This window comes from Oxyura jamaicensis, chromosome 2, assembly GCF_011077185.1.
Source record: "Oxyura jamaicensis isolate SHBP4307 breed ruddy duck chromosome 2, BPBGC_Ojam_1.0, whole genome shotgun sequence".
Lineage (NCBI taxonomy): Eukaryota > Metazoa > Chordata > Aves > Anseriformes > Anatidae > Oxyura > Oxyura jamaicensis.
This window is the reverse complement of record NC_048894.1, coordinates 78,869,114-78,896,050: the sequence shown is the minus strand read 5'-3', so window position 1 is coordinate 78,896,050 and position 26,937 is coordinate 78,869,114. Positions and strand designations below refer to the sequence as shown.

The 26,937-nt window shown below is 39.9% G+C and overlaps 1 protein-coding gene across 2 annotated transcripts in view; it reads right to left on the bottom strand.

Annotated features, from left to right (window-relative positions):
* Positions 1-26,937, bottom strand: part of LOC118162054 (cadherin-20-like) — a 91,893-nt gene that overhangs the window by 64,051 nt on the left and 905 nt on the right. The window lies entirely within an intron of this gene.

Below are 26,937 nucleotides of genomic sequence, written 5' to 3'. Positions count from 1 at the left end.
ATATTCAAATAATCACAAAAGACGCTGTCTTAAATCCTAGGAACCCACGAGAGCAGCAATAAAGTGGCTTTGTCTATATATGAAGAAAATACTTCCTGGTCCATGTCCCAGAATTTCTGAAGAATTACTGAGTGCTCTCCAGAGCAAACCTTCCCTGATGGCAGCATGAGGTGGTATCAGGCAAATCCCCCCCTTTTTCATCCTCTGTTTCATCACACTCCCTTATCACAGAGGATGAGCCACGCCTTTCCTTATGACATTTTGCTTCTGGACAGATGAGGAGCCCGACTTGGCCATAACCTCTGCGAAGATGAGACGTGAGTCTTGGGTTCTGTCCTAGAGCCTGGTGTTTCACCTGACTCTGAAGAAGATGGCCGTGCTCATCAGCATGGTGCTACCAGCACACTGCATTCTCACAGGGACTGAGAGTTGTTTATCCAGTTATTTCATCATTTAACTCTTAACTAGTGAAAAGACTAATGATAAAACACATCACACAAATGCTACCATAATATTCTGACCTTTGTGTAGTCTGTGTTTGAATCCTTGGTCATTAGGTCAAAGTCCTTCTATCTCCTAGCAATCTCTAAAATAATGTAACTGCCTATATAGATGTATTGAACACTTGGTTTTGTCTTATGGGGGGAGAAGAGGAAAATATGAGAGAAAGCAAAGGGAGGGAGAGAGAAGTGGAAAAGGGAAAGGACAAAGCAGAAGGGGATAGGAGCACTTCAGTCCAAACTAATAAAGTCGAAGTGTGCTGGATGGAATCTGTGCTCTGAAAATATAAGTGCTGCAACACAATGATTTTATGCCATCATCTTAGCATGAATTTACATCCCTAGCTTGGGCTCAGTACCCATCCCAGTAACACCACTGTGCCCCTCTCCAGCAAAACCCATCTCTCTGTCCCGAGAGTCCATCCGTAAGAACAGGGAAGGGGAAGGAGAAGGACAACCCTTTGTCTTTGCACCAGGCTGCTCCTGCCCACTTGCACGCTGTGTTTGTAACACCGTGGCATTTTGCAAAGCTGCATTGCCTGATGATGCCAGATGGAAGCATTACAAGGGGAGGATGTAGCTCAGGTTGGGGCTGCCTAATAGTACTGGCTGTAGTTCAAATGCAAGCACTGTCCGGCCAACTCACTCGTCCCGATGAAAGGTCAAGGCCCTACATGGCACGGCCCCCACTGATCCGTGCGTTGCCCAGCCACCGAGGGAGGACAGTCGGCGCACGCAGAAGTCCTTCAGGAGGCACTGGTGCAGAAGCAGCTCCTCTGGTGAAACTTAAAGGAGATTATTTAGACAACGCAACTTAATAGAACTGATTTTAAATGATCTTAATTGTATTATTCCTGGTAATTATTTCTTCCAGTAGGAAAGGGGAAAAACAAAAAGTTGACCAGCCAGAACTAATGAAGAAATATTTTATGGTAACTGTTTGCATTAATAATAATATGGAGTGTTATGATTAATCTGAGGGGCACAAACACAGCATGTTAATTGCAGGTTGCTGATTATAAATTCTGAGATTCAGACTAATGGTAAGTGGACATTGAGCCAGATTTAAATATGAAGCAGCACTACTGATTGCCCTGAAGATTTCAGCAGCATAACACAGATCCAAATCTGACCCATGGCCTTCTTTTTCTACTTGGTTAGCTCTGTTTGGACAGGTAATTAGATCAGCTGAATACCCCATTCTTTGACTTTAGAGCATAAATGGAAAAGCTTTGTTCACCAGCTCATTGTAAGCCTAGCAAGTGAGCATTCAGTCACTGATGCCAAGAAGTTAATGACTCAGCCCTGTTATTTTTCTGGAGAGAAAACCTGGCTGTTTATCTGAGGGGCAATGCAAGTTCCCCAAAAGAAAGAAAGTGATGGTCACTGAAAGGGACAGGCTAAGGTGAGCAGTCTGAAAAAGTTTCTGTCAGTTTTGGACTGTGGGCATTTCTAGGACAGAAAAGCAATTGCTATTTAAACAAGCATCAAATCCAAGTCAGGGACTTTGAGTTTCATCTCCAGGCCAAACAATTAATTACCAAGAGCATAAGAAAGAACTTGTTCTTCACCTCCTCCTGCACCTCCTCCACAGTATTTTATAATTGAATGAATCCATTGGAGAGGTTTTGCTTTCCAGCTTACTATTTTGCCAGTTTTGGAAGAAGGGTAACAGACTACAGTATTATTCAAGTTTTGCAATGCACACTCTTGCACTACAAAAGCTTTTCCAGTGGCATCAATGCATAGAACAACCCTAATCTACACAGATTCTAATGGCAGGTAAGCATTAGTTATACTGTTATCCAATAGTTATTAATAAATTATTAAATAATAGTGTATTATCCTGTTAACTGCATAGCAATTAGACCTCATAAATATGTGTAATGAAATGCACAGTTCAATGCACTTTCATTCAAAGTAGATGTCTCTGTACTTGAGATGATGATCTGCTTCAGGAGTGGATTATAGCAGGTACTTGGGGACTTTCTAAAAGTTAAGCAGGTACTTAGCCACTGTCCTGCAGTGGGATGGACTTCAGTACCATTAAATTCACCCTGGCAGAAACGTGCATCTTTTATTAAGCATGTCCTTAACTGAATAGAGACAATGCCAGAGGATGGGGTGCTAGTGAAAAACAGGGTCAGGCTTCTGTCTCAGTTTTACTGAATATGCATCACATTCATTTTTTAAATGGACCAGTCCCAAATTCACTCTATTTTAGAACAAAAAAGAGGAATATTATCTGCAGTTTAGGCAAGAGATTTCTTGCCTTGCTGATGTATCTCTGCTCTCTCATCCTTCTGGAAATATTATCCCTTTAAGCGATTGCACTGTTTCAAGCACAGCCTCATAAAGAAATGATCCAATTTTACCATCTCTCTGTCTGTGGCAGAGCCACCATAGCAATTCTGAAGGACAGTGCTGACTGGGGACCTCCACAAGTCTGGATAAATACATATTACATGAGGAGAACAGCTCCCCAGTGCTTGTGCAGCAGGGTCTGGGCAGGCCCGCTGCCCATGGGAGACATAGCCTCTCTGCAGATGCAGCCCAGTACATCAGATTTACAGCCCACGTCCAACTTATCTGCAAGCAAACAGCAGTCATCTGCTGGACATGCAGCAGCCTGGGGGGCTGAGCATCTGGGTAAGCATGTTGTTGCCACAAAAATACCGAAAATACCTGTCCCATCAAGAAGTTTTCCCATATGAGACCTGTGACTGGATCATCTATACAGGACTACATAATACAGGATCATCTCTATTATAAAACACAATCCTAGCATTGACTGGTGGGTCTCCAGGGCCTTTTCAAAGCTGGGGCCATGGGAGCTTACATGCTCACAGTGTGTTCCTTAAGACATGGCTCTGTATCTACGTCTTTACACCCAGGCTGCACATAATTAGTTTAAAATCTGTTGGCTTATTTCAGTTTCAGTTATTTCAGCCAGTTTCAGCTAGCTTATTTCAGAACTGACAGCACCGGAAATTACAAAGGTCCTACACGTATTATATAAAATTGCAGCTAAGAGAAGAGAGACCCATATGAAAGTCCCATGGAGAGAAAACCTATTGGAAGTTCTCCCCAGTTAGTTATGGGTTTGTGCTTGGCCTATACCAGGCAGCCTGTGGTTATAGCTGGCTGAGTAGCACATGGGTTGCTTGAGCCTTGTCACGGAACACATCCCTGGGGGACTTGAATGAGTCTGGAGTTTTGGCTGGATGCTTACAGGACACGGGGAAGCAAACAGGAGATGTTGTGGGGGTGGTCCAGACCACAGGAGCTAGAATGGAGGCAACAGGCTACTGCAGAAGACAGACAGGCATCTGTGGGTGTAGAAAACAAATCTTAGGGCACCAGGTTTTTTCAATTGCACTGATCCAGGAGCAACTTATTCTTAAATTTCATGGTACTGACTGTTCCTCTGCTTCTTACTTGGAAGTTATACAAAACAAGTCCCAGATGAGCTCTCACATCTCACCATGAGCAGCTAAGAGTCAGGAATTTATTTTACCTGTGCTATCCCTAGAGACTTTATTCAGTATTCTTGTGAGCCTCATGGCTACTGCTTAAAATATTCCATGATAATTTGTCACCATTATCTAGTGCTTTACTAATGTTACTTAAGTAAATTATTACAATCTCAGTAAAAATATTCTAGTATTTCATTGATAACTTTGTTCAAAGTAGTCTAACAAAAATTAGATTAATAAAACATCTGTCTTCCAATATAGTTCAAAGTATCCTAGCAAGGTATGTGTATGCCAATTAATTCTGCCATAAGAAGCAGAGTTTAGAAAGGCTGCTTTAAACTATCAGGACATGTAGCCAGATATTCCATTTTTCCTGAAAATCTGTCTGTAATGGAGGGGGTTCAAGTCAGCCCCCAAATGAAACATTCTGGCCTCAGATAACAACGTATTTCAGTAAACAAAAGTGCCAACACTAAAGGCATGCTGGAATCAATAATCTTCTTTTGCCTTAAAGATCCTAAAATGTTTTGCTTTCCTATGTCACTTCCCATTTTCTCCATCTGTACTGCTTATATTTCTCTGCTAGCCTGTGACCACACATACCCTGGTTCCCCACAGCTGCCTCCATGGCTCACAGAATAAACAGCCTCCAGTTTACAGTCAAATAACTCCCGAAGGCTGAATTCCAGTTGCTCATTGGCATCTAATAACACTGAGCCTAATGGGCAATGAAGCATATTCTATTTATTCTCAGGTGCTTGTTTTCAAGAAAAAAGCATACATTATGTTATCAAGGAGTACATTACCAATATTACATTATCATTACCATGACATGTTGCTGTCTTAACTCTTCTCTTTCCTGTATCACTTGCATGAACAAAGCATCCATGCAGGTTCTCTGCTCATAGGAATATCAACCTTGCTTTTTTCTGTTTGTTCCTCCAGCACCCATATGAGTCTACATGCTAGTTTAATTTAATGACAATAGTAATAGAGCACTGCAATGGACAACTAAAAGATTCAAGAATAAGATTGTGCCCCCTGCCGCAATTCAAAAACAGTGCTATTTAAGTTGATACCTAGTACTTATTAAGAACAGTTCCTATGCCTTTTTTTTTTTTTTTTTTTTTTTTTTAATGCACCTTGCTTTAATGGCACTTTGAATAAAATTTACCTGTAAAAAATGTGGGAAAAAATACTACATTTTGTTTACTCTACATTTGGGGTATAGAGCTTTTGGGAAGAAGAACATACCACACCTATTCCCATGCTCTACAGAACCTGACCAGAGGATCTGTGACTATTTTCTGTTCAAGTCAAGTATAAGGTAAAAAAAAATGAAGTTCTTAACTCTTTGAAAAAGCTTTCCACAGGGACCTAGACCTGTCACGGTAGAGTCTGAAGCTCTCTGCTACAGGGGCTGTCTTCCTACATGTTTCTGTGGAGTGTGTCATCAAAGTACCCAGCACCCCTTGGGAGAAAGCCCTTAATAATAAATAATAGTAGTGTAGGATGTAGGGTAGTTCATTTTCCTCCATGGTCCACTGATATTGTCTACCTTTTCCTGTATATATTAGTGGGTATAACACTTCAAAGGAATTCAGTGCTAAAAATCCCATCAAAGTTAGTGGAGTTGGATTCAGATCTGATGCTGAAGATATGTTTGATAATTTTCAATCCTACCTTTAGTAGCAAATATTTCATGTTCCAAGACTGGCAGCAGCAGTGACTAAAGTCTATTATCAAAAGAGACATTTCTACACTTCCACTACAATAGTATTTCCCTGTAAGGTTTTCAAGACATTCCCAGTCCAGAGAAGGGGAAAGGCAAAGGACACTGAGAAGAATAAACACAACCATTACACACTCTCACTGCTACCTTTCTATGGCAAATACTGCCTGAACTGCAATAGGTTACTTGTGCTGGAACAACATACAAGCTAGGTATGTAGCTATCACATTTAGTCAGCTGAGATTTTGTTTTCTTGCAGTCTACCAATCACTTCCATGAAACAATTGGTGTTACTAGCATCCTGTGTGATGCACTTCATAAACTGGGAAGAAATCCTCCTGAATGCCTGAAGCTAGACTGAACACAACTTTAGAGCTTTAGAGACTTTTTTTAAAATTATTATTATTTTTATTTTTATTTATTTATTTATTTTTTTAATAAGTAAAACCAACAATCCACATTAGGCTATTAGGAATACAAGGTGGAATTTCTATCCTAGAAAAAATGTATTTTGAACACTCTAGATTCAAAGTCTGCTATTGTTCTGGAAGGAAAACAGGACCACATCACTCAAGAAAGACGACACTATTTTTATTTTATGCAGGTCTGCTTTATCTTCTTGTCCCAACCCTGATACATCTGTACCAGGTCCCCACAAAGGGATTTCAGTGTTATTGCGGGAACTCGTCAGAAGAGTGCAGTGTATAGCAAGAGAGAGTAGCACTGGTGTCATGCAAGAAGTCTTGTGAGCAGAATTAATATCCTTCATTAGATAGGCTGGTTTCGTTGAATAAAAGTTATGGGACCAAAAGCGTGCCTGACTATATTATCTAGTCCAACAACGGTTATTAATTCTTCTTAGAAACATTGGTTTGCCAATTAAAGTTGCTGTAATCACCTTCCATCAGGAGGCTGGACTAGGTGTCCTCCATAATGCATGGCATGCAGACCGCCTACAGTACTTGATGCCACGACGCCTCACAAAACTACCTCCATCTTAAGAACTCAGTGGAAGTTTTATAGCAGAGCACATCTAATGGATACTTGTAAAAAACTCCACTTACTTTGTCACAAGAAGTAAATAGGGTGAGAACTTGTTCAATATTTAAGTACTTACATTCTGCTCTAATTCTAAACTAATGTACTTAGTATATAATTTTGCAACCAAGAAATGTAATAGAATTGAATGTTCTAATGCATAACACTTTTCATCCTGTATACTGTAGCCAGACAGCTTTTTACAGTTAGTATGACTACTGGTCTTTTATTTATTTATTTTCCAGCAAAGTAATAAAAGTACAGTCATTAAGACCTACAATGTAATACACTGGATGCCCACAGTTTTTCTTTGCCTTTATCTTCAGCATGAAGAAAAAGGAAAGAAAACAGATTACCTAATGTGACTAGAAGATGCATGCATAGCTGAGAATGAATATAGACTGTGTGCTCAGAAAAAAGCATTAAAGCATTAGGGCAGGCATTAGTAATCCCACACTATGTATTTTAGAATAACTTGCTGCCACAAAGATAGATAGTCGAGATAAAAATAAAACAAACAAACAAACAAAAAGTGTAAAAAATGTTGTAAATTCCTCATACAAGCTAACTGAAATCTTTGTAGCACCGTTATGGGGATGTTTCAGTCAGTCACAGAACAGCCTGATTGAATGATAATCAAATTAATTATCTACATTAACTGAACAGTTGAAAGCCCAGGTTGAAATTTAATAAACCACGCTGCATGAGGATGCTTAAAGATAAATCATAGCTTGTGATTGTGTGAGCATCATTTATTTTAAAACACTGTGCTGTTTCTGCAAATCGTATTTACTAAAGCTGTGCAAAGCTTCAAATCTTTTCCAAGGTGACTACAATTTTATCGTGGTGGTTCTTGTAATTTAACACCCACTTATGCAGTTACTCACATTTCCACACCCTACCCGGTAATTCTTGGCCAGAGGTGCTTGGCCCAGACACACTGTGGGGAGCCACATGGGTCCAGCTGTTTGCCCAAGCTTGATCCAGACTCCCCCAAGCTTTCCTCTTTATCTCATGGCCGCCCACACACTTGCACCATTTGTTTGCCCAATGTCTGCGGGACAGCACTGCCTGGGCTCCGCAGTCCCTGAGGTGACTTTGTGGGGGAGACCCCACTCTTGTCCCACACATGGACTCAGCACACGTATGCAGCAGGGTTAATTATAATGTTACCTGTGGAGGTGCTTTCCCTCCAATATTAACCTTCTGCTTTTCCCATATGTTCCCATACGGGCCAAGTTTTCTTCGTAAGCAGAGTGCTAAGAAGAATCGCTTCATACTGGCACTAAGAAATGACAGCTGAGCTTTACTCACGTGATGTCAAAGGCGTAAGTCACCTGACTTTGATAAATGATTTTAAAATAACAATAATTTTAATTTAAATAAATTGCACTTTTGTCTCCCATACCATATCTTAGGAATAATTTGCATTCGCAAGATAAATGCAGTTTGGTAGTCTTTCTCATGAAACATCATCGTCTATGCCCAGCAGTGATCAGTGAGAAGACTCAGATTGCCTTATCTCAGCATCCTTTCTGCAGCCTTCCCACTTCACATCCTTGTTGCAGTCCAAATATGCCCAGTTCTACATATGCTGAAAGCATTATAGAATTCAGATGCAATCTCTGTTAATCTTGGGAAGAGCAGAAGAACCAGCTATACTGAGATATAATGCAAAACATAGCATTAATAACTCAAACAACAGGTGAAGTAAGCACACATGGTCTTAATCAATTCCTATTAATTCTCATCAATAATAATAATGATAATAATAATAATAAAACAGATGATAAAAATGCTTGACATTTCTCAGTTTCTCTACACGCTGTCTGAAAAGAAGATTTTGTCAGTGAATTGGCTGAAATCTTACCAGTCCTAGAGATGTGCAAATGATTGTGAAGGATGCCCCGAACAAATCATTTGCAGAGGAGCTTTAAAGAATAAAGGGCCTCTGGTTTCAAGTGAGATGTGCGTATGCACACAAATGCTCATCCACAACGTGAATTTAAAATAATCCTGATGGGAGTGAGGGAAGGGGAGGGAATGGACAAATGGAAATAATGAGACAGACTTTGTCCCTTTGTGTCAGAAAACAAAGCCTTCTGGTTCGAATCTGAGATAGCGGCTCCCATTTGACATGGTTTCAACAAACACACGCGCATTCTGGCTTGAGCCTGTCCCTAAAGGATACTAAGACCAAGCAAAGCTTGCTTACAAGTCACCCAAGCGCAACACGATGGTTTTAAGTGGAAACAAATGAATGGAATAGATGTAATTAAAAAGCCAAACTGAATTAGGCAAAATTGCTACAGCTTCACTTTACAAAGTCAGTGAAGGGCAGCAATGGAGCATCTGAAATGGTTATTTGGCATAGGGTCGCTATGAAGATGAATTAGGGTTAATTTTCTACTGGAGTGTAGGTCAGGCGCTGTGCTGTGGCAGAGCACTCATTTTACTGGATATGTTTTGGCCTACTCACAACTTCAGAAAATAAATACTACAATGTTAAATTAAATATGCTCTGTGACAAGGACTTGCAAGATTGGGAGAATGTGATTTATATGCAATTGGCTCATATACACCATCTAATATGATATGCACAGTGTAACAAAAGCTCAGGGGTCTGATCTGCAGTGCAGAAATGCTTTACAATCCTCTTTCAGGTTGCATGTTGTTTTTCTTTCCTCTTCTTCTTCTTCTTTTTTTTTTTATTATTTTTTTTATTTTAATGACTACATGAGTTAATTAGCGGTTATGTACTCTGTCTCTTTGCCTGGCCTAGCTTATCCCTACTGCAATAAATCTCTTTTCTTTCCCTTTCCCAAGGATCATTACAACATTAGGCAGCACTGTCAACAAAACTAATTGAAAGCCACCTGCTTTTAGGATCACCCTAATGAAAAACAGCAAAGTTAAGAAAAAAGATTCAATCAACTTTCTAATAGTCTGTAATTTCCTATTAATTTACACAAATAGAAAGGCAGGAAAAAAAAACACAAGATCCCCCCCCCTTCATTTTTTTTTTCCACTGTTGGCCTTATTGTCCACTCCTCCTTACATCTGTATAATTAGAAATGATTATTTTTGGTACCTAAATCTCCCATCACTCCTTAAAGTGGAACTAATAGTATTACATTTTGTCTCTTCCACTGCAGCTGTGTAAAAAGTACTTGCAAATACCCTTCCAACTATAAGTGATCTGTTCACTTTGCTAAACATTTGGACCCTTTTTAATCAGGTAGGCCAAGATTCAGCAAAGCTTTTATAGATGTCTAAGACCACCTAAGCACTTACACAAATGTTCTACATCTCATTGTCTTTGATGTCTTTTAAATTCAAGTACCTGCAGAAACCTGGGGAAAGGCTGAATGTGCAGGACTGAACTGGTATAGATTTCTGGAAAGGGGCCTTAGTCCCAAAACGTGCAAAGCTCTTCAGTACATGATGAACCTCAGGCAGGTGATTAAGTGCTATTGAAGTCAATAGGAAATAAGCATGTCCTTCAAGATAAGTACTTTGCTACCATTCCACGGGAGCACACAATTTAGTCAAGTGAGTGTCAGTAAGGAAAACATTCTTGATGGCTAAACTGTTTCCCCTAAGTAGTTTCCCTGCTTATCCTTAATTGTGGAGAAAAAAATCCTAGAGAAGCATAAAAGCCACTGGTCTATTTCTGGTAGGTTAACTGAATAAAAATACTGAGAAAAGAAAAGAAAACGGAAAGCACAAGACTAACAGTACTAATGACTATTTGCGTTATAGCAGGGCTTAGATGTCCCAGCAAAGATGAGGATCCCACTGTGGTAGATGTTGTGCAAACAAGTCAGAGAGGGTGTTCAGTGAAGGAGAGTTGCCTGTAAACACACCATGTGGAAGTCCCTTTGAAGTCAGTCAAAATCCAAGAATGCAGACAAGTTTGTACTGTGGGGTCATAAATTTCAAGCTATATGATTAATTGCTATCAAGTGTGCTGAAGCAGAAGACAAGGTCTCTCATACCATGGCCACCACAGATACAAACACGTGGGAAAAAAATAAGGTCACAGATAATATATTCGTGGCATTTAATAGACCACTATTTACTTTCTGGGACTGTAAACATATCATTATTTTTCTTACTTCAAAAGAATAAAAACATTATTGAAATGAAATACATTTAAAACAAAGCAGGTGACAATGCAATATGGGATAAACTCTACCTTCATGCAAATGTATGCATTTCTCATTGATTATTTTAATGAGATATGCAAAGAAGATGAGAGAAATATAATTTGATCCTTTCTGGAAGCTACTCAGAAATTCATGTTGGATGTGGTGTGTGTGCATACACAAAAGAGGAAGAAGAGTGAGGAGTCATATTGTGGAGCCTTCCTGAAGAGGGCAAATTCCTGCTGATTTAGAAGCAGTCCGATGCCTATAGGAGCTTAGGGGACCTTGGAAGAAGAAGAGCTCCCCAGTTTGTGATCCTGCAGTTTCAACAGTGCAATCAGTATTACAGCAAGCAGAAAAGGCTTAAAAATAAAGGAGTAGAAGAACGAAAGGAAGGAAAAAATACCAGTCAGGAATAATTATCACAGTGTATAAAACTTTCCACTCCTTTATTATCATAAATTGCAAAGTTTTATTGATGCATATTTTATCACAGCACTCTTGCCATATGTGATCTGAAGATTCAGAGCCTGTCCCCAGGGACAACGGTACTGATATAGATAATCAAGAATTCCTTTTATGCTTCTCTCAACGCAGCCACAGCTCAGATTGAAATTAACATCTTTTACAATGAAACACCAGTTTGCTGCCACAGCCAGACATGACAGCTGGAGAGAGAGGCCTGCTTATACAGTTATTCGTTCAAGTCTTGGTTTCATTACAGTCTGTGAAGATGTAAACTACGTACAAAGCAATGTGGATGGTCACTGAATACGAGAAAAAGGAATTGGCATGCAACCTGCTGCATGAAGAAATGGGAGAAATTTCTCAAGATAAAGTCAGGGATGAAAAGCCAAGATCAGAGGCAGCCCCTAAAAAAGCAATGAAGAGGAATCCAACAGCTTTGAACTTCTACAGTTAACACTGCCTGGATTACTTTGGATGATGCTCACACGCACATGCAAGCACAAGGATGGAATCCATGCCCAAGAAGAGAAACAGCACAGGGCACTATCCCACTTAAATTCTCCCAAACAAGGATTTTAACCACTCTTCTACACACCAGGGAGCATAAGGTCATGTTTGCACTGTGGGAACACCAAGGCTGGTTCCTGTGGAAGGCACTCGCTCCTTGTCGTCTTTTTAGGTTTACTGCTTCCACCCGCAGATGGGCTCTGTTTCTCAGGCTGCTGAGGGGCATGGAAGCTGTCTTGCTCTGTTCCCCACGGGGTCGTATGCATCCGAGTGCCTTCCTGTAGAGCATTAAACGACCAACATCTGCCACGTGTGGTTCATTCTTCCTCTCATCCTCTTCTCAAGGGAGAATGAGGTATGCAGTGTAGTGTTTTGTTTTGGCAGGGCTTTGTTTTTGTTGTTTTAAATCTACATGCTGCCATATGTTAAGAAAAAAAAAAAAAAATAAAAAGCAGCACCTTTCTTTTGAAGGAGAAGGTAGTAGGGTCTGCAATGGTCATTGCTTTCTGAGGCAGTTTGTGCCATGGGCTCAGGATGGCTTCCCAAAATGTGCAGCTTCACCCTGGCTGCTAGAAATGTGCAAACTTCACATATTGTCACAGGGAGCAAGAGATGGTAACACAATGGAATCACATCTCTTCATACGCAAAATTGCTTCAAGCCCAGCTTTGAGCATGTCTACCTACCACAACATTTTATGCCTGTTTTGGCATGTTAACGTGCTGGGACAAATAAATAGTAAAGCCTACTCCATCGATACTTTTTTTTTTCCTGATTAATATAATATATTTACTGGTTATCTCCCAACAGTCACCAGAGAAGAACAGAAAAGACAGTATCAATGTAAGTTTTGAACCATGTACGTGGACAAACGTGCTGATAGAGGTGCAAAGACCTTCAGGAAACATTTAAAGCATATTGCATGCCTCCAGTAAAGATCAGTAAAGAAGTACGCAAAGGACAGCAAATCCAGTGCTACTTTACTGCCTTGTGTCTTTGTCTTCCTATAGGTTGCACAAAATAGTACTTCTGCAGTGGAATACTATGGACAAGCTCAGGTTAAAACATGCATAACAGCAAGCTCACTTTATGGTCATAACCAAGTAAGACAAGGAAACAGATGGCTATGAAAAGAAGATGGGTATATGGCACAACAGCAGAGTAAAGATCTAATTTATATCAGCAACAGAAAAAATAGCAGTAATGGGTTACATAGATGAGTGTTCAGTGAACAAAAAGGACAGGGAAGGACCTCCTGACCTAGATTAAGAGACAATCACTTTTGCTTTCTTACAGCTAAGGAATTTCGGGATTTTGCTGTGCCTCACCCCACTGGAGGGGAACATCTCACCGGGCAGGGCTAATTCCCAAGCCCTCAAATCTTTGCTCAGTCACAAAGAACACTCTTATGGGGGCTGTCCATTCTCTTTTATGTTTGTAATTTATACTTTTCCCAGATTTCACTTTTACAGGATGCTAATATTGAAAAGATTTAATATTGAAGACATTCTTCTGCATCACAAAGAGAACCCACAGGTTCATCAGATGACCAGGATTTTTCCAGTCTTGTGTGCTCACGCACACACAGAGCGATGACTGCAACCTCAGTCACACTGTGAAGTCTAGATTAGCTAAGGACCATTTGAAGAGAAATGTAGCGGTACATATTATTTTTTTCCTTTTACAAGAGATTTAAGATATTTACTATAACCATACAATTTTAATGTCATATTGAAAAACAAAATTTCCATCTCACAAGAAGTTACAGTATTTGGCATTTCTCCCGAGTCAGGCTAAAATGCCAAAATAATACAATTTCTCTACGTATAAACATTTAAAGAATCAGTTTCAAGAGACAAAAATGCTAACTTTGATGTTATGAAATAAGTCATTGTGAAGTTTCTGAAATAAAGTGTTTACTGCCAGGGCAGGAGGGTTGTGGTGGTGGTGTTCCTTGATGCCACCTAAATGGCCACAACTGTGAGCTGATACTCTTGGTCTTTCTGTTTCTACCTAAGCCATGGATCCTTTTTCCTAGTCACACTTAGAGCCCTACCAGACATGACAGTCTCACTGTGCTGCTGTTCTCAAGATGCTTCACACCTGTGCAAAATCCCATCCCAAACACAAAATCTGTCAGCCACATTTTCCTTTGTGGAACAATTTACCATAAGGTCAATTTTCCCTAAGAATATTTTAATATTTAATGAAGTCCCTTTTCCAACAGGAAAATAATTAATTTGACACGTTTGTGATCAAACCTAGTTGTTTTATTACAGCTTGCCTTTTGAATCCTTTGAGTGGGACTATCAAGGCAGAATAACTGGTAAGAACACTACTATAAAGCTAGTGTCTCAGTGTGATGTCTAGCTAAAGAACAACTTTGAAAACCTTTTCAGATTTATCTTTCTTCAGAACAGCAAGTTTTTAAAGTACTGTTTATAAGCAACCTTTTGCATCATTCTTTTCATAATAGCATTGGTTTTAAAAATTATTTTACACTTGGGAATCAAGAAGCACACTGGGAATAAACACCTTCTCATAAGCCTCCTAATAAGGCACAGACCTCATCAGGAATATGTGCAAGGTCTGCTATGATGGATAGAACCCCCGAGCCAAAGGGGTCATCACAGTAACACAACAATATCAGTAAAGTAATACAAAAAACAGATCATCAATCAAGCAGAAATCAGCTCCTTGTTGTGAACTAAATTCAGATCCTCTTTGAGTGAAACTTGATTCTAATTTCACCAGTATAACAGTGAACTTGCACTGGTCTATTAAAGCATAATAACGTAGAGACACACCACATTGTTAAGATCTTCTACATCTTTCTTTGAAATATCTGACATGGGTCATTTTTCCAGACAAGACGCCAGAGCTATTAGACCACCAGTCTGTCCTGAGACAGTAAATCCCAGATCTTTAAGATAGATAGGGTGTAACTGAAACTAGAATTTGGCCTGTGGGGCTAGATCTGTCCCCACTTAAATCACGTTGCTTTCAATGCTCTACTGGTGGAAATGGTATTTTTATGTATGTGTCCAGAAGAGAATTCAACTGCAATATTTCTTTTCTACTGCTGAAATATTAGCATTAAAAAAGCAGTATTTTACAAAAGTCATATAAACATAGTGCCTATAATACAATCAATTTTGTTGGAATTGTTTTATACAAACCTTCATCTTTGAAATGATACGCCTTCCTTTGTGGAATGTTTTAAAACCTAAAAACGTTATTTGAAGTAAGACGTGACAGTACATTAACCAGTAAAAAATCAAAGTACTCCTTTTTTTCCTCAAGTCCAGAAGAATTAATTGTGTTGCCACTAAAAAGTACAGGCACCCAACTTTTGAATAGGAACTGACCTAGTATTTCTGAAAACCCTGCATGCAATTAGTTTCATGTAAGAGCCATCTTTCAAGCCGTCTTTTTTCTGCCTCTGAACTCCGAAAGCTGCTCATCAGATACAGCAAAATTAGGATATTAATAGAGAACCATTTATCAAGCTTGATAGGTTTGTTAGAGGCACACTTGCCCAGTTAACCAACATTGTCAAAGTTTCTTTTAAAGCAGAATGCTCTTCCCAGTCATCTTAAAGATATTGTGAAGGTCTTCCTGATGTGTTTATCCCTACGTGACACCTTCCACATCAGCGATGGGCTGGAAGCTGTGCTGCCCCAGGAAGTGGCAGAAGATGTCTTTGGCTATGGTGCGGTGCCATGGCCTCGTCCCTGCTATATATGACAAGATGTCCAAAGGGACGCCTGTCACAGGAGGGGTTACACCAGCCCCCTTAGAGCCTTGCACACAGGGTATTATTGGTGGGTCCCAAAAGCAAAGAGTGCTGCCATCCCCCTGAATCTAGGGTTTGTGACTCATGACTCCGACACTCTGGCCTAGGCTGTCAGGAGGAAGGCGTTCAGCAACATCTGTATTTTTTAGATATCTATTCCTTCAGGTAAATAAAGCAAATTTATTATTATTATTATTTTTGGCAGAAACATATCAACTTCAACATTTTCCAAGGAAACATTTCTCACATCAGGGCTATTCCTTGTGTCTTTCTGAGAGACACAAATCAAAATCTTGACCTATTCACTCCTAAATGTGAAGGCTCTAACAACTTTTTCGTCTGTACATTTTCTAAGGGCTTTGGTTTCTTTCTAAAACATGGTGATTTTGAAATCTAAGCTTTGGCAGAACCGAACTGTGATCTCCCAGCTCTGATATTTGGCTTGCAAGCACTTCAATACAGTGCTATTTCCTATGTGTTTGCACAACACAGGGGTCTGCATCACACACAGCACCTGTAGGCACCTCTAAAGCACATATTATAGCTACTAATAAAAGTTTTACCTTTGCCTGGTGCTTCAGTCTCAGAAACTTAAAACCCATGTATTTCCTCAAGCTCCCAGATCCACTGTGTAGACAAAGGCAACCAAAATCCCTGTTGTTCTCAGGTGATTCGGAGACAAACTCAAACGCTGCTTTTACCTAGATATATAATGTCATCAGAGAGTGAACTGGCTTTGCTAATAGGGTGTCCAACAGCGGCAGAAGATATGCAAAGGCTTGACCCTTCTCACACCTCCTCCCTCCCAGCCTCCTTTTCCCTCCAGCTTTAAATGCCTCTGCCTGAGGTTCTCATTTATTGGCGCCAGTATTGTACAAGTTTCAGATGGGGCAACACCATTCCTTCCTTTCCTTTAAAAGTTTAATATGGCATGTCTGTGATTCTTCTAGCTCCAGTGGTTTGTGAGACAGGAATATTGAGGTTATCTCGAGGACGTTGACAATACCCCACACATGGCTGGGGACAAGAGCATAAAACACTGGGGATGCTTGGTGTCTGCATCTTTCCCCTCTCCCCCCCCCAACCTTTTTTTTTTTTTTTTAAATCTTATAAACATTACTGGAAAAGATTGTACTGCAAAGTCATAAATAAAGTATACTTGTCAGAAGCTACAGTCTTAAAATATTCTAACGGCTTGTTTGTGCTCTCTCCATAAATTGTTTATTGGTCAATATGGCTAGAACTTTCAAATGTATCCTCCTTTGCAGTTTACTGATATTATCTCTGTTCTAAATACTTTCATCTAGTATAGAGCCTTCAAGAAAAACAGTTTCTACCTGTTTTCACTGATGACAGAGAGATTTTTCCAATGCTGAACATTCAGATTATTCAGCATTACATTACTCTGTGTTTCTTATCCTTACAGGGATTGCTAGCAGACCGTTAAAGGAGAAGTGTATGATTATTTCTGACGGTACTATCAGCAGTGGGGTTATGCAGCAGGGGGATGCTTTTCAAGTGGTCTCTATCTATGCAGTAAAGCAAATCAGAAAAGAAAGATCTCTGTATAAAATATTGCTCTAATTTGTATTCTACTTCAGTACGTCATGTAAATGTTCTTCAAGTAACAGTTTGACATTGTGAAATGGTACCCTGATGAGTAAATTATCATAGAAAGAAGTTCATCAAAGCAATGATTTCAGACATGTGTCTGAGTAGCCTGTGAGCATGTAGAACCGAAGCTATCTCTTCAGCCAGAGATGACACCAATCACTGACACATGAGAAAACAGACTTTCTTCTAACTCTCCTGGAGCTCTGCAATGCAGGGGGTCTTCCTTGAAAACAATCATCCTACACAGGATGATATTTTAAACTGGAAATTAATCAGTTCAGTCCCTTCTTTATAGTGTCTAAAGAGACAGACCTAAGAAAAGTTTAAATGCAGATAATGCATGATAGATTGGATATTTACAGCTAGTAAGTCAAATATGTTATGACATTTGATAATCGTTTCTTCAATAAATAACTTGGTGAGTTCCTGGAGAGAGGAAGAAGGTAATTTATCTCAGAATAAAAACAGCTTTGGTCCACCAACTCTTTGAGGACATTTTGGTAGGTAGCAGTAACTATTTGAGGAATTTTGATACTCAGTGATTATTAAAAGTAACGGGAATGTAGAGTCCTAGATCCGACAGTAGCTTCAAAAATCTTTGCCATGCATTCCTGAGGCATTATGTTTTGCCCACTGCACAGGTATTAACACTGAAGCACTCATATCTTAGAAAAGAATAAGAACAAGGGGATAAAATATTTCAGATTGTTATCTAAGGCAATTTTACTGATGCTTTATTAAATTAGCACGTGAAGAAGAAAACGAGTAGTGCACACTGCAAGTTATTTTGATATAATTACTGAGGTTTCAATTAAATAAGGACCTCATAACCAAAGAGATAAAATTAGCAACAGATTTTAATCAAAATTAGTTTTTCAAGGTTGGGAATTTCTATTAAAAAATAAGTGCCTACCTGCCACACATCATTATACATATTTATTCTACATAATGCATAATGCAATGGACCTCAACTCCAGTGAACGGTGGGTCCTTTGGAGAACCCAGAGGTGAGAAAAGAATGTGATGAAGATAGGGACTAGTTAACAATGAACAGTTAATAGTCTTGCAGGGTATCACTACTGCTAACCATGGTTCATTCACTGCCTTACTAATAGTCAAGTGTTTAACAGTCATCATAACATAAATGAGTTTTAATGTGAGCTCCTTCTACGGCCCCAGAACAGCATGACAGCAAGCGAGAAGGTACTTGAAGAGTAGCATGGGGCAAACAGGCAAGAAAACAGTTAGAGACTAAAAACCGAGCTGCTGGTTTTATGTTTTTCTATTTGTTTGTTTTGTTGGAGAGGTCATTACCTCCTCTACAAGTTTGAGCCTAACATCTCATTCCTTAGTCCTTGCATTTATGTTGAGATGTACCACGTGCATGAGCCATAACAATTAGCCCACCTCAACCACAGCATACTTGATAGGGCACGGTGGAGTTCAGTGCCTCTGAATTCAGCCTAATTAGGATTAACTTTTCCAAAGTCTAGACTACCAAGAAAAGCTTAGCCTCAACTCGGTCCAGAATGCCTATATAGTGGCTCCAGCTCTAATGTATATAACCCTAGCATCTAAGACACTCCGGTGACAAATACCCTTCTCCTGGTTTATTGATGAGCAATTACCCGAAACTCTGCATGCAAAACTAGAAAACGATTTTCTTATAAACACTTCCAATATCCAGTACTCACCCTAGAGACTTCTTGTGGAATCTAGGAGCTGTTCGTTCAAACTTCCTCTTTTACCACACACTGCTCCGCTTTCTGCCATGCTCGTTCAAAAGCCTGCAAAAATTATTTGTGTTTCTTTTGTATTGGTCCCTCTCCAAGCCTCAGTCAAATTCTATTCTCGACACTGATCCAATCTGTCTTTTTTTGTCTCTGTTATTTTAGTAAGACATTTGTCATTTCTTTTGCTCTGCCTCTCTATTCAAATCCTCCATTTTCTTGCTCTCCTGCAGCTTCATCCTCTGTTCAGTCTCTGCAAGGTTTTGTTGCTATTATCATCATTTTCTCTCAACATGCTCTCTGTCCTCTTAAAGCCTGCCTTGACAGATCCTCTCTTGTCATCTGCATGAAGGCTGATTTCAGCTCTTCCTTACAGCACCATGCCTATGCGCCTCCTCCACTACAAGTGCTTAGTGTGGAGCTTCTCCTACCAGGGCTATTTGTCTGCTCCTCGTGGCCCTTCCTCCCAAGGAGGGCTGAGGCGGATGTAAGGTGTGCAGGGCTGTGGGCCAGGGGCACTAGTCTGATAATATCAGGAGTTCACTGATGTATTTCCAGTGGTCTAGAAGCTCTTCCTGTTGTCACTGTCAAGGATGCCTTATAGTTACTTGACAAGAACCCACTTGGGTGTCCATGGGGTGTCCAAAAGAGAGGATGTCTGGGAGCAAGCTTGCCATCACAGTAAATTTACCAGCCTGTGTTCATTCCCCCTTGCCTTAGCAAGATATGTTCATGAGCAGTAGGCACATCTAATTGCTTGTGTGGTGCTTGCCCATCTCTGCATCACTTTATGAAGGAAACACATGAGTAAAGCAAATCCACATGGGAAGCACAAACCAAACAGGGAAGTGTAGTGGGTCCTGTCAAGAGATATAGTAGTGGTAGATGCATGCTGCCTTCCTTGGACACTAAAAGAAACTGAGTGGCCAATTAAAACAGACATGCACCACCGATCCATACTCCTCCCAAACCCTCCTTTCTGAAGAGGCATTCTTCTACCCTAAGTAGCTTCACACATTTATCAGCCACACTGATTTCTCTCTTATTCCTTTACTCTGTACCTTAAAAACATATTTTCCCTGGGAAGAAAGGCTTTAAGTCAAGGAATAAGTAATATATACTTGAATGGTTGGTTAATATCCTCTAGATTATATTTGGATTGGAGGACACTTGGGACAAAACTTTAAATTTTCTGCAAGGAAGCACTTCTAAACCATTTAGGAACTCCCTCTTCTGTAAGTCTGTCTCCTAATTTTCACCTCTCGGGTGGAACTTCAACTGTTAAATCACCTCTCTCCTTTTCAAATATATATTAAAATTACAGAATAGACTAATTTCAGCAAGGGGCTAAGCACACAGAAGACACTCCATATATAATAACCTGGTGAGGTACCTCCTATAGTCTTCTTAACAGGTTTGCCAAGTAGAGATCTACTACTGCTATTTTAACTTCCTTTACATGATGATTGCAATCCTAAATTAAACTCATACAAGCAAGGAGATTTATAGTTCAGTCTTTCACTCAATCTTTAGCTTGCTTAAAATATGTAACTAAGTTACATATTTCAAGGGCTCTTAAGCATGTGTCACAATACCTAGAGATGAAGAAAGATTAATTATATAGACTAATTCTTTACCTTTGATTTGCTTCTGTAGTAGACTTAACGGAATCAAATAGAACAATATAGCCCCGTTGTGCTGTCAATCTGAAAGCTGTTAGGACCTCTTGGGGTAAGTTGTTGGGTGCTGCATACTTCAGCAGGGCAAACCTGAGACTGAGTGCCTGTTGGGCTTGCTCCCATCAGGTATCTATCTACAGAGAAGCTCAGAAGCATGAATGGCTTCTGTCCTTCTGAAAAAAATGAAATAAATTAAAGGAAGGCTTTTCTCAGAAATAAGTCCACATGTGTTCTCTAGTGGCCCCACAGCAGCCTGAACGAGCCATGTTCCTTCCCTCCTTGGTGAGCACATGGACATGAACTAATGGCACGGACCTAACCAAGAGCACCTCAATGCTGTCACCATTAGAAAAAGTAGGAGTCCCTAATCCAAAGGGTTATAAAGAAGAGAAAATCAAGAGAGGAATTCAGAAGGCAGTCCTGTAACCTGAAGGCTATGGTGTTTTGCTGATTCCAGCCTAAGTTTGGACTGGTTAGGGTCTGGGGTATCAACCCCTGCATACTCTAACTTTTTTGAAGAGCTATTACAAAAACAATAGAAGCATGTATATTTCAAATATACAGAATGCATTTGACATTGTACCTTCACCTTGAGTATCTGAAATCTCTTTAACGTATTTCTTAGCATGTGAACTATACTTATGTTTTCAAAGTAAATCAAGTAGTTTAAAAGACAGAACCCCCTGCAACTGCATAAAATGTTCCTTTCATCCATAAATTCTTTAAATGAGGACCCAAGTTAATTCCTTCACATCAATTATGGTTTCTCAAGTCTGCAAACATTTTCTTGGGGGGGGGGGTGGGGGGTGGGGATTCCTTTTGGAATATCATCATGACAGGCTTGGTAGTGTCATAACTGGTGAATTTTAAGGGTTTAATTTTCAGATGAAATGTATGTAACTATATTAAAAATTCCCATGAAAAAGTAGGTCTTACACATGTACTGCAGTCAGTCTTCACAGTTCTATCCTTTTTTAATTACCCAAGGCATTCTGATTAAAGAGCTACAAAGTAGTCTATTTAAAATTGGTTTTTCCAGTGATTTAATAGGCACAAAAAGCATACGGAATTAGAAAACATTTACTTCTCTTCCCCTTCTTATATTGCCAAATACAGTTAAATCAAATTTGTATTAAAAAAACAAATATTCCCATGGTGAGGACTTTCATATCAACTTCCAGTTTCAAGCAAGTTGGTACTGCTAAATTAGAAACCTCTGGCAATTTTTTTCCCAAAGAAATGTAAATGAATCATAGAATCACAGAATAATCCGAGTTGGAAGGGACCCATAAGGATCGTCAAGCCCAACTCCTTGCACCAGAAGTTTAGACCATGTGACTTAGTGCACAGTCCAAACATTTCTTAAATTAATACAGGCTTGGTGCAGTGACTACTTCACTGGGGAGCCTGTTCCAGTGCGCAACCACCCTCTCAGTGAAAAATCTCCTCCTGATATCTAGTCTGAGCTTCCCCTGCCTCAGCTTCACCCCGTTCCCACGGGTCCTATCACGGGTGTTTATGGAGAATAGGTCACCCGCCTCTCCACTCCCCCTCTCGAGGAAGTTGTAGACCGTGATGAGGTCCCCCCTCAGCCTTCTCTTCTCTAGGCTGAACAGGCCCAGTGACCTCAGCCGCTCGTCATACATCATCCCCTCCAGGCCCTTCACCATCTTCGTCGCCCTCCTCTGGACACTCTCCAACAGCTGAATGTCCTTTTTGTACTGTGGTGCCCAGACCTGCACACAGTACTCAAGGTGAGGCCACACCAGCGCAGAGTAGAGTGGGATGATCACTTCACTTGCCCTACTGGCAATGCCGTGCTTGATGTACCCCATGATATGGTTGGCATCCAGTTAACTAGCAGCGCTACACCACGAAAAGACTACAACGTCTTGCTTGCCTCAAACTTCCCTTTCCTTAAGTACAATGCCTTACAGGCAGCAGTGTTTAAATGGTACAAAGTACTCCACTACCACCAGCCTGAATCTTTATTTAGGAGAACAAGCTTCACATTCTTCCCCAGTAATGCAGTACATGGGCCTGTTTGGCTCCTCCATAAAACAAGCTCACACGCTATTCCCATCTAAAACAAGGTACAGTACTGACATGACAGATTCATGTTCCCAGCTGTGACATAAGGGTTCTTTGACAATACCACAGTGAAAGCCCTATTAAGACAACATGTGCCGGACAGTGCATCTGACGCAGTTAAATGCTATAAAAGATTTTCCAGGTGTTAATGAGTTCCATGAGTAGAATGAAAATGAGATAGATCCGTGCACTTGGAAACTCTCAAGAAACAGGACTCAGACTCTCACAGAGACAGACAAACAGCGCTTTATAAGCATTACTGGCCAAACCCTGCACCTGACTGCACGAGGTGATGAGCGACCCTGACTATTGACTAAGGGAACTGTTCCTTTTGGACTGCTTGCATGGGAAAAGACAGACTTTCATGTCTTCCTGCAGTTTATTGCATCCTTCTTGCTTTGCTCAATTGGTGAAAAAGCACTAGTTATTTTGCCCTTTTTGTGTCTTTTTTCTTTTTTCCCCTAAAGAGAAGGAAAACATTATGCCTGCTACTTCATTTCTCATCCTTAGTTGTATGAGAGATCCAGCTTGACCCAGTACAGATAAGAAACTGCAACTGTAATTTAACCCATGTTAAAGTATCATGACTGACAGCTTATGCTTTTAAAGGACAGAAATGAACTCTCTTGCATACTTTGAAACAGCAGTGGTTGTAATTTTTCATGGCAATGTTGGGGCTTAACATATATATTCTCTTGAAGTAAAAGAAAACAAGCTAAAAAGCCTACATATAAAATAATATGCATGGACTTCCCTGAAAATTTCAGCCACTGATATTTCAGGGTATATTATCTTGAACATAGGTATCTACAATAGAACTGTTTATTTGTATCACCTGTTGACTTGGTAAAAGGTTGTTTCATTTCCTTAGCGTGTGTGACTTTTATGGTTACTGTCCTTTGGGAGCTAAGTTTTGTTTTATCTACAGATTACATGTACAGTGTGGGAAGGCTGCAATGCAGATTTTTCCATGCTGTTGTGACCACAACCTCAGCCTTTATATCAGCATACATCTGTATGTAATAAATAAATAAATAAATAAAAGATAATTATGTCTCCGTTCTAATTCCAGCCTGATTTTCTTTAAAGGGGAACCTCCCAGTACTAGGGGGACCAATGGAGTCTCCTCTCAGAAATGGATTAAGACCCACCTAGTTTACTTCCCACAATGACAAGTCAGTGCTATTTTATCTTTCTTTTCCAATCTAACATCCCAAGTTCCCTTCCCACTCTACCCCATCCCAAGAGAGTTTCTCATTTAAAATAACTCAGAGAACTAAATTTTCTTAAATGCATAAGGAGAGCAGGTGAAGAGGATGAGCAAGCAAATCTAATAGTACTTTGACACAGATCCTTGAAATTAATGTCTTAAGGGTTAAAATTCCTCTGGCTTGCCAGGTGTTCTGTGCAAATGCTGAATTCATACAATGTATTATCTGACCATTTAACCATATGTCAAACAAACTCTGCTATGACAACCAGATGTAGACATTGCCATGGAATGAAATTATCATTTTATTAATTACCCTTTAATTAGTTGATACAGCAGAGAACATGCAGTAATTTAGTCATAATTGGCCTGACTGAGACTCAATACTTACAGGGATGGAATCTGTTTGTGAGACTACTTGTTATGAATAACAATTATGTCTGTGACAATGCAATTTTATTATGAAGATATACTATGCATTTCAAACAACTTTTAGGTATAAGATGGTATCCAATATTTGACTACAATTTAATAGTAAATGGTTTCCTTGAATAACAGCGTATAATCCTCTGCACGTTTTGCTAACCATGCTGTAAGAATGCAAGAAAGACCTCCTCCCAAACTTGCTGTAATACCCGAAGTGTGTTTTCAATGCATTTTATTATAGAAATAAAGAGCCTTTTGGTAAATTTTGTGTTTGGAAACACAGGAAAAAACACTCTGGACTCCTCCCAAAATCTTGTTTCTGGTCTTCAAATTATTCTCAAATTTAACGTGGTATTTGTGTAAGGGAAACACTATGCAAATTTTTAGAAACATTCTCTGTTAGAACATCACTAGCAGAGGCTTGAGCAGGGTCTCTTATGTGATAACTTGATCACTCCATTTTTTGAACTTTTTTTAAGAAAAAGAGAACATTCTTATGCTTTTCAGACTGGACAGGTGCAAGTAAAGTTGGCAATATCCTTCTCTAGACTGTACTACCGAGCAAAATGCCTGGAAGACTTTCTTTTCAATACAGCTGGCCATTAAATCAGGAATACTCTTCCTACACAGAATACCAAATATCACTGTGGTAGGACAAAGTACATTCAGCAACTTAATAAAAATGTGAGCAAAGCAGATTTTAACTGTGGCACTTACATACCTAGATGTTATGATTTATTTTTTTACCATCACTCTGGACAAAACTCTGGAGACACCATGCTGTCCTTGTCCTACACTCTGTGACCTGAGCAACGACTGCAGTGCTCTGTGTTAGTTATATCCTGTTGGATTGGCAGAACTCTTTGTGTTTTCTCCACATTTATTCCCACAAAAATCTCCCAAGGTGCAGACCAAAATCTCCAACAAACTTGTCAACAAGATATAGCAAATTGCTGTACTTTTCAAAGTTGAACGAAAACTCCCTTTCTGTTTTTCTGCATGGGCAGTGACAGAAAATTACACTTCACTGAATTTCTCTGTACACCTTGCTCAATTCCAGCCCATTTATTTATTTGTTTATACAGCAGATGGGCAGGCTACATGGATGCCTCTGAATGAAATGAATCTTTCATATAACTTCTCTGAAGTCAGGGAAGTCATATGAAGGATGTCCCCTTTATAGTTAGACTTTAAAACACTCTTTCTTTTTGCTCAAATGCCTACAGAGTTCTTCTGGAAGTTTTCTTTGTTTTAAACACAGCATTCTTCCACCCTTCCTGATAATTAATCCACTAGTATGTTTCCCTACCACACACAAATATGTATGGAAAATGATGCTATATAGGAAAGAAAACATTTTTTGCCTATGGTGCCATCTTTCAGTTACTATCAGCAAGTCATATCCCAGTGCTTGTAAGCACGTCTTGCTTGACAACTTAAAACCTCCTCTGGTACAACCATGCACAGGTTGTGTTTTCCTGCTGTGTCACAGGGAGTAGCTAACACAGTGTAACAAGAGATCATTTCATCAGATTACCACGAAAGAGTCATTGCTGCAAGGAACTTGATTTGAACGGGGACACAATCACAATGTTAAAAACTCAAAACAGTTTACCAATAAAACCTTGTGTGCCTGCTTGAAAAATGTCTTGGAGCAGCACAAAAGCTGGCACCATTAGCTTTCATCCCTGCTGAGTTGGCAATAAAGTGTACACATAAGAAAATGCATTAATTGGTATTAGTCAATCTAGTTAAGATGTTCATTCTCCAGGCATCTTCAGATTTTACTTCCACAAAATGGGATTTCTTTAAGTCCCATAATTTGATTTTGTCCAGCCTAAAATGATGTTGAGACACTGGCAGCAAAAGCACAATTACACCCCAACTTTAGAAAGGTGTTCTCTCTCTAAATAGTCCGGGACCCACGTGCTCCCAGTCCCAAAAAGAGAAAAACAAAACAAAACAAAACACCTGCGGAAGAGGAAAAAGTGATATATTTTCCTATCATTTTCCATTTGCTATTTTTGCTCCCTTTCCTCCGTATTTTTCCTACTGTGCACTACTGATTACTGCACTTTAAGATCAGAATGAACAATTAAGTGCCTAATTATTCCAGTCACACCAAGCCACAATGAAATCTTTATTCAGTGTTTACAGCAATCTTTGGCAGAGACTGTCTTGCTGTTTTTAAACCGAGAAGAACTGCTCCCTTTGGCTCCCCTCAGCATCAGCTGCCTGGGTTTCGGCGCTGGATGCCAATAATCAGCCTCCTTTTTCTCTTCCAAAGTGGCTATTTTTTTTTAAGGGTGAAAAGACCTATTCTCACCGACTCCCCATATACTCCGCCTGATTTATGTCCCAGCCACTGTGTCTCTTCCTTCCGTATCTTTTACCATTTGTCCCCCTCCGTCCCGCTGCTGGAGACCCCTCCGGAGGGGGGGGGGGGGGACACGCTTCTTCCTCGGGAGCGAGGAAGGGGCAGCACCCCCATCCCCACCACCGCCCCTTCTTCTTCAGCCCCC